The 12,269-nt window shown below is 42.7% G+C and overlaps 1 protein-coding gene across 1 annotated transcript in view; it reads left to right on the top strand.

Moving 5' to 3' along the window:
• The first annotated feature begins 379 nt into the window (after window positions 1-379).
• The window catches only part of ANKFN1 (ankyrin repeat and fibronectin type III domain containing 1), a 309,928-nt gene continuing 298,038 nt past the window's right edge, over window positions 380-12,269 (top strand). Inside the window, exon 1 of the mRNA XM_028521748.2 lies at window positions 380-398. The gene's annotated coding sequence lies outside the window, so the exon portion shown is untranslated. The remainder of the gene's footprint in view (window positions 399-12,269) is intronic.

Raw genomic sequence — 12,269 nt, 5'->3', positions numbered from 1 at the left:
ATGGATGAATGAATGAATGTCAAGACTAAAATCTGGGTCCACTGACACCTGCTTTGAATTATTTCCCTCAAACCATGCTTCAGGCCACAGAATACTGGCCCCAGTACATTCCCCATGGGAGGAAGAGGAAGCAATCCCAGTCTAAAATGTCAGATTCCTCACCTCCTGTCAGGACACTCCTAACAGAAAGTATGTCACCTGCACACACAGTGACCGAGTGGCTCAACCTGGCCTTCCACTTTGGCGGCTGTGTTTGCAGAGAAAGCACAGAGCCTCCTGGTTCCTGGTTGGGAACCATGGTGAGGAGTCTAAACAGAGCTAGGCAGCCTCAAGCTGGAGCCTAGAGGAGCAGCCTGGAGGCCGTAGGACCCCGCTGGACCACCCCTGAGCTACCTGCGGTAAGTCTGCCTTACTCCTCAGGATTTGGGGTTAGCTCTTGGTCTCATTCATCTAAGCCCCCACGCCTGCCCCTCAGTAGCCTGGCCGCTGGCCTTTTGAATTTAAATGAGAATCCATTTTCTTCCTTCCTGTGACTTGGAGAAAATCCAAACCTCTGTGCTTCTGGCTCATTGCCCATTCCCACCCCACCTTCTCCACCTTCCCGTGGTTTCTCTCTGATTAACTGGACCCTGGTCTACAAAGAACCTGTGAGCCGATCCCTGAGTCTCTGCCAGGCACGGATCCATCAGACCTGCTCAGACACTGTTTAGTAGCAGCTCATAGCCTCTCCTGTGTTTCTGTGCGTCTCCTTCACTTTTTGAAATCCGATCGTACTACCTTTTGCTGAGGCCATGCAGGGCATACCCAAAAGTAACGAAAGTAAATATTTAAACCGGAACTTATCATTGCAACAAAAGATTTGTTGCTGAAAAGCTGGATTATTAGGAGCAAATCCTTTGATACAGATGTACACAGGAGAAAAGCTGAAACAGACAAAGAAAATAGGTCAAGAGGAAGATAAAGAAATAGCTACCTCTAACAAATTAGAGAAACACCTTCGGTTCTGCTCTGGTCGTGGCATGAAGAGCCCATTAGGTTGCAAAGCTCTGGGGGCATAATCCATTAATTTATGCCATTATATCTAGAGAGTTCTTGAAATCATTACAAGCCAAATGGCTTTTGCTCCAATGACACAGCTCACTGAACCAAGGATAAAAATGGTAATCAGAGGGGGAGTCTATGGTCTGAGTCAAGGGTATGGCGTATGGGCTATATATTTTGACTTAAGTGCGTAGCAAAACCCTCAAGTGGCTAACTGCAGATGAAATCGTCTTTGCCTCATAGATTAAACCCATTCATGCAGGGGTTTATGGACAAAATCATGGTTCTTGTGTTATATAAATTACACAGACATTTAGGACAATTGCTATTACAATGCAGGCTAGTGTCTTTATTACAGCAAGAATTTTTAACAATCCGGGGAAAGTCGTGTGTTACATAATTCTAGAGCTTGTTCGTGGGCTGATGAACATTGTAGGCTCATCCCTGAGGGGGCTCCCTTCCTCAAAGATGGCCTCCCTCCGGAGCAGCGAAGACAGAAGTTTAGCTATAGTTGCCACTTTAACCTGATTTACTGTTCATGTGAGTCATTAATATGAGGAGCTGGTCTAGTTTCTAGGAAAATCAATTTTCTACAGCCTCTGGCCCTTTTTTTCCTCCCATTATTATTTTTTTAATTACTAAAGTAATACATGGTTATAACATATCCAAGCAGAGCAAATATATACAGAACAAAAGGTGAAATTTTAACCCAGACCCCAAGCTAAATCCATTCCCTTGTCTTTCAAGAAATAACTATCATTAACTGATGCATATATATCCTAAAGATAACTCTCTTCTAAAAATGTCCATGAACATTCACACTGATTATATAAAAAATGAGTGCACGTACCAGCATGGATTATTTTAAACTTGTAAATAGAGTCACACTATGTATTGGTCTGCAACAAGCTTTTTTTACTTAAGAATATGCTGTGCAGATCTTTTCATGCTAGTATGTGTAGATGCACCTAATGCTTTCAAGCTATTGCATAGCGTTTCATTCTCTAATTACTATAGTTTTTTTCTTTTTTGCCTATTGCTAGAGTTTAGATTTTCTCACTATTATAAACATGTTTCAGATGTATACCGATATGAGTACATACACCAATGCATGGTGTGTGTATAAGAATATATACATTACATACATATTATATGCATATGCATATATATGGGTAAATGCATTTTGCGGCATTTCTGTAGGATGAATTCCCCAAGAAGAATTAATTCAGGCAAACTACATGTGCAACTTAAACTTTGGTACTGTCGAAGACACTGTCGCCTTGCTCTCAGTAAAGCCGTATTGAGTAATGGTGTATGTAATGATACCCTCTTCACCATGCCTTCATCACCACTGGATTCATCATTTCATTTTTGCCAGCCTTGTAGGCAGAAAATTACACACCACAGCTGATTTCATTTGCATTTCCCTGTCTGGGAGTGAGGTAGATGTAACCTTATCATTAGGCATTTTGCATAATGAATCTTCAGTCTAAGCCAAGTATGTAAGCGAAAACCGTGCCAAACCCTCAAAACAAAAGAAAACAAGATAATTTGAGCTCAGAACTGCACACACAATAAAAGAAGCCCCAGGTTGACTTCTTTAATGAGGCAGTGCTCATTATGTTCACAGAAAGCAAGATAAAAAGAAGGAATGGGTTCTGTACAGCTTGGCGTACACTGCGTAGAAATCAAGCAGGTGGAACCAGGCTGCACAAGCCTCATGTGCATGTATTTGTACTCGTCCAAGTGCAAGATATGAACTGCAGGACTTTGGACAAGTTGCACAGCCTCCGTGTGTCTCCACATTCTCATCTGTGAAACGGGAACCCTGGTGTTACCCTCCTTTTAGAACTGTTGTAGTAAGACAGTGCACATCTCATTTTGGGCACAGTGCCTAGAAAATAAATGTTGGGTTCTACAATGTTAGCCAAGATAATAGTAATGGCAGCAGTTACTATTGTTATCATAAGTTAAGGGGAGACAGTCACATACCCCCAGGGAAAGACAGAGGCTCTGAGCAGTGACTAGGTGGCATCTGAGCAGGTCAGATGGATACCTGCATGGGAGAGATGTGGTGGGAATTTGTCGACCCCTTGTAGAGCAGGCTCCAGTTAACCAGAGGGACAGGATGAATTCTTTCCTACTTGCAGACTAATTGGCTATCAGAACAAGAAGGGGTCTTAGAGATTACGGAGTACAAAAATCTCATTGTTTGGATGAGAAACAACCCAAAGAGAAGTTGCCCAAGCCACAGAGTCAAGCCCAGGACCCGCACTTTCAACTGCAAGTGCATGCGGCCTCCATATTCATATCTTCTGCATCCCTCTCCCCCTTTTAGTTGAACAGATTAAAAAATAATGAGAAATGGGTCTGTAGAAACAGCTCCTTATTACTGATTTTTGATGATAACTTAAAAAAATAACCAAGTTAAGAAACCCTGCACATTACTGGAAAAGATACCTCAAAGGAAAAGTAGGCAAAAGTGAAGAATAGGTAACATATAGAAAAGGAAGTACAAATGGCCAGTGCACATGTGAAAATGTGCTCAACTTGGCTAGTATAGGGGAAGTACACCTTAAAAGTATTCATGCATTCACTCATAAAGAACTTTTGAGTGGCTGCTGTGGGCCAGGAGTGGTTCATTTCACATGTACCAGATTGACAAGAACTTAAAATCATGACAACACTGATGTTGGTGGGGATGTGAGGAAACTGGTACTCTGATGTGCTGTGTGAGGGGTGGGTGAATTAATATACACATTTGGAAAGCCACATGAATAGCTCTTGGCAGAATAATACTTCTTCCCTCATTTGTAGTTGTTTAACTATTTTTTTGGTGGGGTGGATGTACTTCATATACCATACAACTCACCTATTTAAAGTGTATTATCCAATGTTTTTATTGTGTTCATAAAGTTGTACGACCATCACCACAATCAATTTTAAAATATTTTCATCACCCCCCAAGTGTACCCCATACCCATTGGCAATTGCCTTCCATTTCTACCCATTCCCTCTGGCAACCTGGCTAATCTATTTCCTGTCTCAATAGCTTTGTCTATCCTGCACCTTTCCTGTAAGTGACACCATGTGTGGCCTTTTGTAACTGGCTCATTTTATCTAGCATGTTTTCAAGATTCATTCATGATGTTGCATGTTCCAAGACTTTTTACTGTTGAATAATATTCCATTGTATGGACATACCACATTTTTTAATCTATCAATCAGTGAACATTCAGATGGCTTCCACTTTTTGGCTATTGTGAATAATGCTATTACGAACATCCATGTACAAGTGCTTTGTAAGGCTGTATGTTTTCATTTCTCTTGGATATCTACTTAGGAATGGGATTGCTGAGTTATTTGGTAACTCCATGTTTAACCTTTTGAGGAAATGTTTGTCCAGCTGTTCCCAAAGTGGCCACACCATTGTAGATTCCCACCAGCAAGGTAGGTGGGTTTCAGTTTTTCCACAAAATCTCTTTGTTTTCAAAATTGTTCTGTGATGCCTGATTTGCATGGAAATATCTCTGTTATAAAATCAGATAAGTACATTTATACCTTAGAATCTGTGACAACATACTTACTTGTCCTTTGTCAGTATTTGTCCTACTACTGTTGTTGCTATGGCTAGTAATGATGATGGCTAGCATTTGTTGAGGACTTACAATGTGCCACTCATTGTTCAAGTGTTTACATGTATCAACACTCATTTAATCCCCAGCAGCCTTCTGAGATGGGTAGCTCAGCTGAGAAATAATGGTAACATGTACTAGAAGAGCAATAGTGGAAATGGTAAGAAGTGAATAGATTATGAGGTCTATCCAGAAAAAGTCCAGCCACTGTTAATATAATGAGAATGGTTTGCATGACATTGATGTAACCTGGCAGCCAAGGACAGTGGACTGGAATATACATGCATGAACAATGACTACTTCACTGTACTAGTCAGTGGGGGCGGTAGATGCTGTTGAATGAGTATGTGTACTGTGTGGCTGTCACATTTAAAATGAGCAAGTAGAACAACAAATCTGCATCAGATTCTGTGCGAAGTTTGAATATTCCTCTGTAGAAACTGTTCAGATGATTCAGAAGGCTGCAGCTATGGGCAACTGGTGATTGGCAGCTTAATGATAATGCACCCACTCATGCATTACATTTTCTGCAGAGTTTTTTGGCAAAACATCAAATCACCCAGGAGACTCAGCCCCCCTGTAGCCCAGATTTGGTGCCCTGTGACTTCTGGCTTCTCCCAAAATGAAACGTACCTTTGAAAGGGAAGAGATTCCAGATCATTGATGAGATTCAGAAAAATATGATGGGGCAGCTGATGGCAATTGGGAGAATGGTGTGAGGTTCCAAGGAGCCTACTTTGCAGGGGGCTGAGACGTCATTGTCCTATGTACAATGTTTCTTTTCATCTTGTATCTTCTTCAATAAATGTCTCTATTTTTCATAGCGCATGGCTGGAAGCTTTCTGGACAGACCTCATTTACCATTTATTCATTTGTTTATTTAGTCCACAAATGTTTATTAAGCCTTCACTATTTGCCGGGCAACTTGTGATGCTGAGTTTACTGATCTGAGCAACAGAGATTTTGTTTCTGTCCTCAAGGAATTTATCATATATTGATTTGAGGGATATTTGAAAAATAAAATCAAGACACCTTATTGACTTAATAATGTAATACAGAAAGTGATTCAAGAGAAGGTTCCAAGTGCTGGCAACTGGAAGATAGTAATGCCATTTCCTGAGATAAGAACCATGGAGGTTTGGGGAGGTAGAAGAGGTAGATAGAAAAAGATATTAAAAAGATGATTTCATCTGTTGAACATGTTGACCCACGGGGATCTGTAAGGCATGTAATAAACATTTGGCTATATTGATCTGGAGTTCAGAGCAGAGATCTGAACTAGACATATGCATCTGGGAGTCACAGAGTTTGTAATTGAAATCATGAGCATAGGTGCCTAGGGAAAGAGTTAAAAAAAGTGATAAGACCTGCTAGGACTGCACTTTGATAAACTTTGACATTTAAAAGCAAGATAAAGAGAGAGGAGACAGCAAAGAAGCAGCCAAGTAAGTAAGAAGAAAGCCAGGAGTTTATAAAATTCCTGAAGCCAAAAGAAAGGTGCATTGTAAGGGAGCTGTCAACAGTTCTGAATGTCACTCGGAGGTCATAGAGGGTGAAGGTGCTTTGGACTGGGCCTTGGTAGTCACTGTTGACCTTTCAGAAAGCACTGTGGTACAGTGGTGTGGGGCGGCAGGAGGGGGAGGGGTAAACCAGGCCAGTAGAAAATGATGAAATGGAGGCAGAAAGGTCACAGTTCTTTTAAGAAGCTTGTTAGACAAGAATCCTAAGTAGGGGAGTAACAAGCAAGGAAAGCACATGTTTTCCATGTTTGGTTTTGTCTTTGGTAGAAGAAGCTAAAGCATATCTAAATGTTGTTGGCATGAATTCAGTAAAGCACAAGAGTAACAACCTAGGCTGTAAGTTCAACCACACTTTAACAGTTTTGCCTGCACCCCTTGTGCATAAATTTGAGCAAATGTTGCAAGTTTTAGTAAGTATGGAGTAAACAGAAAAGCATGAACTATATTCTGGATCTGTCACTTTTAGATTGAGTTACTTAACCACTTTCAGCTTGAGTTTCCTCATCTTTTCAGGATTGTCACACAATGAGACATAATATGAAAACCATTCTCGTCACGCCTGGCACTTAGCTCCCAGTAAAGGGTAGCACTTATAATTTCACTCCACACAGTTGTGTGACTTGTATTAGTCAAGTCCTTCTTATTCATACTTTCACTGCTGACAGGGATGTGGTATCCATTAATTTCAGCTTCATATAGCCACCTAGGTTTCCTGTCCCTCGACCTAATTCTCAAACGGTGCTGCATTCTTCCATCATCAACATGTATTCATTCTTTCAATGCAGGTCCACCATCTTGTTCACAGCACTCAGCTGTATTTTTAATCACCTACTCTTTTCATCACTGTCATTACCAGTCCATAAAAAGGAGTCCCCAGCATCAACCTGCTGTTCACAGCCTTGAGCGATGCTACTTGATTTAATCTGTTTCTATGTCTCACTCCATTCCACTCCTTCCACAAGCCAAATTTTCCCATCCTGTCATCATTCTTCTGGCCTTGACTCATGACATTTTCTTTTGGTGCTGACCTTGATTCCTATTACAATGGAATCGCCATTTCCAATAGAACCCAACCTCAGGAAATACTCCTACCTGTTTACTCAGCCCTGTCAGGTAATGCTTGGGCTGGCACGGGAAGAAAAGATCAGAAAGACAACTGATACCAATGAGTAATTTACTCCGATACAGAACTTCCTAGAATGTACTACTTGTTTCACAGTTCCAACTACCTTCTTGATAGCTCTCAAGAGGATTAGAGCATCCCATTGAATTCAGGAGGTTTGTGTATTAACTTGCCACAACCAGGCTCCCTTTCCTGAATGTCCTGTTCCCCTCAGCATGCTACTTATCCTTCTGGTCCCCTCTCGTCAAAACTGTAGTGGTTTCTTTGTTCCTGCAGTCCTTAGCCTCTTCTATACCCTTCGCTATCATCCATTTAGTGATCCATCCACATTTGTCCCAACTTTTTCATGCTTTTTGATTTTATCTTTTTCTTTCTCATTTTTCTAACACTAACGTGTATCCTTGCCCCTCTAGGTTCTCTGTTACAGCACACAGTGATTGTTCTTCTTAGAGCTGCCCTTTGACTGTATCCCTACCCAGCTGAAAAGCTCCGTGAGCCCATATTACTTGCAAAATGGTTTTTGAGATTCCCACTTCCACCCCACCCTTTACCTTTTCAATTTCTTCCCCACGTCCTTTAAGGTCTTATTCTAAATGGCATGTTCTGCTCACTTTCCCCCCAAGTCACCCTGGGGATGTTCTTGTTCTCTCTGCCTTGCTCATGTGCTTTCACCCTACAAGCAGTTTTCTCTGCTCCTCCTCAAGCTCCCAAGTTGAACAGCCTCCAGAGAGTCAGTCAGCACCTGGCTGTTAATGACCTCCACTCCTGTGAGCTAAGAGCACTTAGTAGCTTAACCCTGAATTGGACATGAGTCACATAATGCCTTGTGTTAGGTCATCTTTGGTTTCTTAGAATTTTATCTCTGATAAGCCGCGTCAAGTTGACATTATCTGTGGCTCTACTGCTAGAGGAAAGCATCCATCCTAAGGGCAAGGGGACTTCTGCTCCATTCTGTGCAGTCCTGCCTCCACCAGGAAAGTCACCCCGAAGAGGGATAGTGGCCAAATGGAACACATTGAGAGAAAGAGTGCCAGACAATGGGGGAAGAGCAGAATCTGAGATTGTGAATATTCAGAGTTAATGGATTCAACAGTCATCTCCTAATGCTCATAGGAAGATACTGAGGTTTAGTCTATTTGGTCCAGAGAGTAAAGAGACCATTCACTGGGATGATGTGACGATATTAGCAATAGGACAGTATATAAGCCAGGGCCAGTCAGAAGAGATATTAGCTGTAGGGCTGGCAGAGAGCCCTAGAGGACCTTCTCTCCGTACTAGGCATTATGCCCTTGGTTTCTGGATCATGCAAGGTTAAGGAGGTTTTTCAGGAAGTTGCCAGGATAGTAGGGACTCTGCAGACAGTAAAGTAGTCATGTTTGTCTGCCACTGATACAGAAGTGCTTTAACTGTACAATTGATACCATGTTACTGGACCTACCAGCTGAAGGTCAGCCTTAGTCATTTAAGAGACTGGTTTTCCACATATTGGCTTTGATAGAATCTACCACCAGGAAAATTGGCCATTCTGAGCATTGGCTTTCTGAGAATTGGCCGGCTTTCAGAAATAAATACCAACATGAGGAACTTACAGGAAGATAGCTTTTAAGTAAAATATAATTTTCACATGATTAGGAGCCATCTCTTGAGGTACTGAGGAGTCCTGTTTCTGGAGGCATGTCAAGTTCCAATTGGCCATTATTTTCTGACAGAAAACAGTACCAGCATAGAAGACCTCGGTGGTCACTTCCAACCTTGTAAGTCTGTAATCCTTCTCCTACGGCCTACATTCTTCATTTTGTAGACGAGCAAACTAAAACTCAGGGAGGAAACATGAGTGAGACCTGCCTTGTTATTGCTGTTTCATTCCCACATGCTGGATTTGTTGTTCTATGTCTCTTCGTTGTTGTCCCCACGTGAAGTCGGCTTCTCCTACCCCCTGGAATGACTAGGAGCAGACTGTGCACACATGAGAGGTTTGATATGGGAATGAGTCCACAGCTTATCCCCAGCCCCATCTCAAACTCAGAATCCCAGAGAGAAGACTTCCTTTACCCTCTCCTCTTCTCTCCCACTGAAGACCATTGGAACTCTCTGCTGCTTCCTCCTTCTATGATCAAATGCTAATGGAGGTGCTAATGAGGCCCTCTGGCCATCAGAAAGAAAGAGAAAGAAAGTCAAATAGTCTAATTAATCCACAAATTACAGTCACTGAAAAAAAGAGGTCATATTTCCTATAGAAAGCCAGCCGGGGACTAATGGGCACTAAAGCATTGGTCTTGGCTCCTTTGGGTGTGTAGTTTGGAGGTTACCTGTTGTTTTTTCAGGGATTATGAGGCACCACTTGGCTTCCACTTGGGTGGAGCTCACCAGAACTCCATTCCAAGTCTGAGCTGTCTGTTTGCTTATTAAATGGGAAAAGAAGGACAGAGAGTAACCTCTTTGTATAAGGTGAGCCTAATATTAATAGCAAACATTTATTGAGTACTTATTGTGTGCCAGGGGCTATACTAAGCGTTTTCCTTGGAATGCATCCTTGAATCCTGTGCAATTATTTCCCCACTTTATAGGCAGGGAAACTGAGGCTTGGGCACAATAGGTAATTTACTCAAGGTCACACAATAAGTGGCTAAATTTGTGGTCCAAGATTTAGTTGGTGCAGAATCAACTAGTTGCATTCAAAGCCCATGCTTAACTCTTTCCACCTCTACTGTGTGTTCCAGGGTGGCTGCATCCTCAACCAGGGAACCCTGGGAGTTTGGCCCACCTCCCACCTTGAGCGCCACAGGGGAATTGAAGCTCCTACTGCACAAAATGGGCTTTGAATGGATGGGTTTGAGGATGACTGGGAGGCAGAGGTTTGGGAGGTGATATGCCAGAACTATTCTGTGGGCCAAAACAGAAAAGGAAGGAGGGGACTCAGTGCCCTGTGTTCTGCTAGTTTAGAGCAGAGCCTCTCCTCTGTTTCCCAACAGCACACAGAGGATTTTCACGATAGCAAGAGATGTGGGCCTTTATCCAGTGAGAATGAAGACAGCTACCAATACATTGAACAGAAAGCAAATTTTGAAGTGTGAAGTCACAAGGTGTTGCTAAGTCAGAAACCAAAGGAATGAGGCCAGAGGCTACAAGTCACTGGACTCAAAGAGAAAGACCTCACTGCTCAGGGATTAACAAATTCAAGTTTGGCTTTTCTGGAAAGCCCAGGGTGCATGACATGTGTGAGTGTGTGATTGGTACGTAGGGCACTGTGCAAGTCTACACGAATTGATGGGAGGCAGTCCCTGGCAGTCAGGTACACTCAGACCCTGAACCATGAAGAACCCTTTTGAATGCATCTCTTCTGCTCTAAATCTAGGCTGTGAATTAGTCATCACAGAGCAGGGATCCATAGAGCAATGGAGGTAACAGCAGGGGCACTTATTTCAGTCATATACTATCCTAGTCCTGTGTTTAACAAACTCTAACATGCCTATGAAGCACTTGGGGGTCTAGTTAAAATTCAGATTCTGATTCAGTAGGTTTGGGGTGGGACCTGAGACCACATTTCTAACGGGTGCCCAGGAGGTGCCAATAATGCTGGTCTGTGAACAATATTCTAGGCCTGTTACATAATCATGTGTTTTGTTACCAATATAATGTATATGAACTGCCAATTTGACAAATGAACACAGCGAGGCTGAGGGGTACTGGATGATTTGCTCAGTCACGGAGCTAATGAGCTCAATCAAGTTCTGATGACTGTGAAACCCCTGCTGCTTCTATTATGCACACTTCAGTCCACAGGCACATTCAAGCTGCAGCCTCCCAGACACTCAGTAGGGTGGCCTACAGATACAGCTCCTGGCAATGGGGCACAGCAGAGGCCCAAGCATCCTTGCCCTCGAGGTTCTGCCTGACTCAGCCCACTATCATTTGAAGTCCCTTGAGCTGGTGCATTCTGAGACTGGAGTTCTAAACCCACTCTAACCCTTTCGTCCCGTTCCTGTCCCAGGGAAGAGCCCACCTTCTATCATTCTAATCAGAAGCTCAGGAAAATGCCCTGCACTCCTGCTGGACGACCACTGAAGAACATGCACTCACCTTGCCCCTTGGGTTGGACTCCATGGCTTAGAATGCTGCCTGCAATGTTTTAGATTCATCCTCCTCTGGGATGAATGGTTTGCCCTTACCAGTCCTGTTCTCAAGGGGCTATCTATTTTTCTCCCCATCTTGTCAGTCTCCCTGGCCTTTCCCCCACACTGTTCTTGTTTTTCTGTCCTGGCTTGGCTATGACCACTTCAAATGCCTAAAGGCAAGGTGACATGGTTTCCAAAGTCGTCTTTGGCTTCCTGGGGCTAACATCATAGTTGGAGTGACAGGTGCCAATGACCAGTCACTTATCTCTCCACCTTCAACCTTCCCTACCCCTTTCTCCATCTTTAAATAGGCAAAGCCTAAAGAATCCAGCAAATACCATCTTTTCTGTAAAGGGTTTCCCGATCACCTCAACTTACACCGACATCTCCTTCCTCTGTACCCCTCTCTCCCCAAGGACATCTATTTTGCATCTGTCTTTAGCATTTAACATTCTCAACCCCACATAGTTTCCCTCATGTCTTTGGCCATAGTTTCCCTTATATCTCTGGCTCTGTGGAAGGAGCTCCTACGTTGGGTCCATTGTTCTATATCCAGCAAGGTGCTCTGTACATTGTGTGTGCTTCATAATTGGCTCTTCGCTGAATGAAATTATTTCAAGTGAGACTAATAAATAGCAAAATAAGTGATTGAAGACCTAAGAAGTGGAGAACAATTGAGTAATTGAATTTAAAAAAGGCTGGTAAGGCAGGGGTAGCTCCCTGTAGTCCTCATGGAAGAAATGAGGCTTATGTGTCTCTTGAAGGGTGAGTAGAATTTCCATAGTTGGAGCAATAATGATTCTAATAATAACTGAAAGTTATTGAGTGCTTCCCA

Source organism: Phyllostomus discolor, chromosome 8, assembly GCF_004126475.2.
Source record: "Phyllostomus discolor isolate MPI-MPIP mPhyDis1 chromosome 8, mPhyDis1.pri.v3, whole genome shotgun sequence".
Taxonomy (NCBI): Eukaryota; Metazoa; Chordata; class Mammalia; order Chiroptera; family Phyllostomidae; genus Phyllostomus; species Phyllostomus discolor.
Note: the sequence above shows the minus strand (reverse complement) of the source record. Positions and strands in the feature narration are given on the sequence as shown.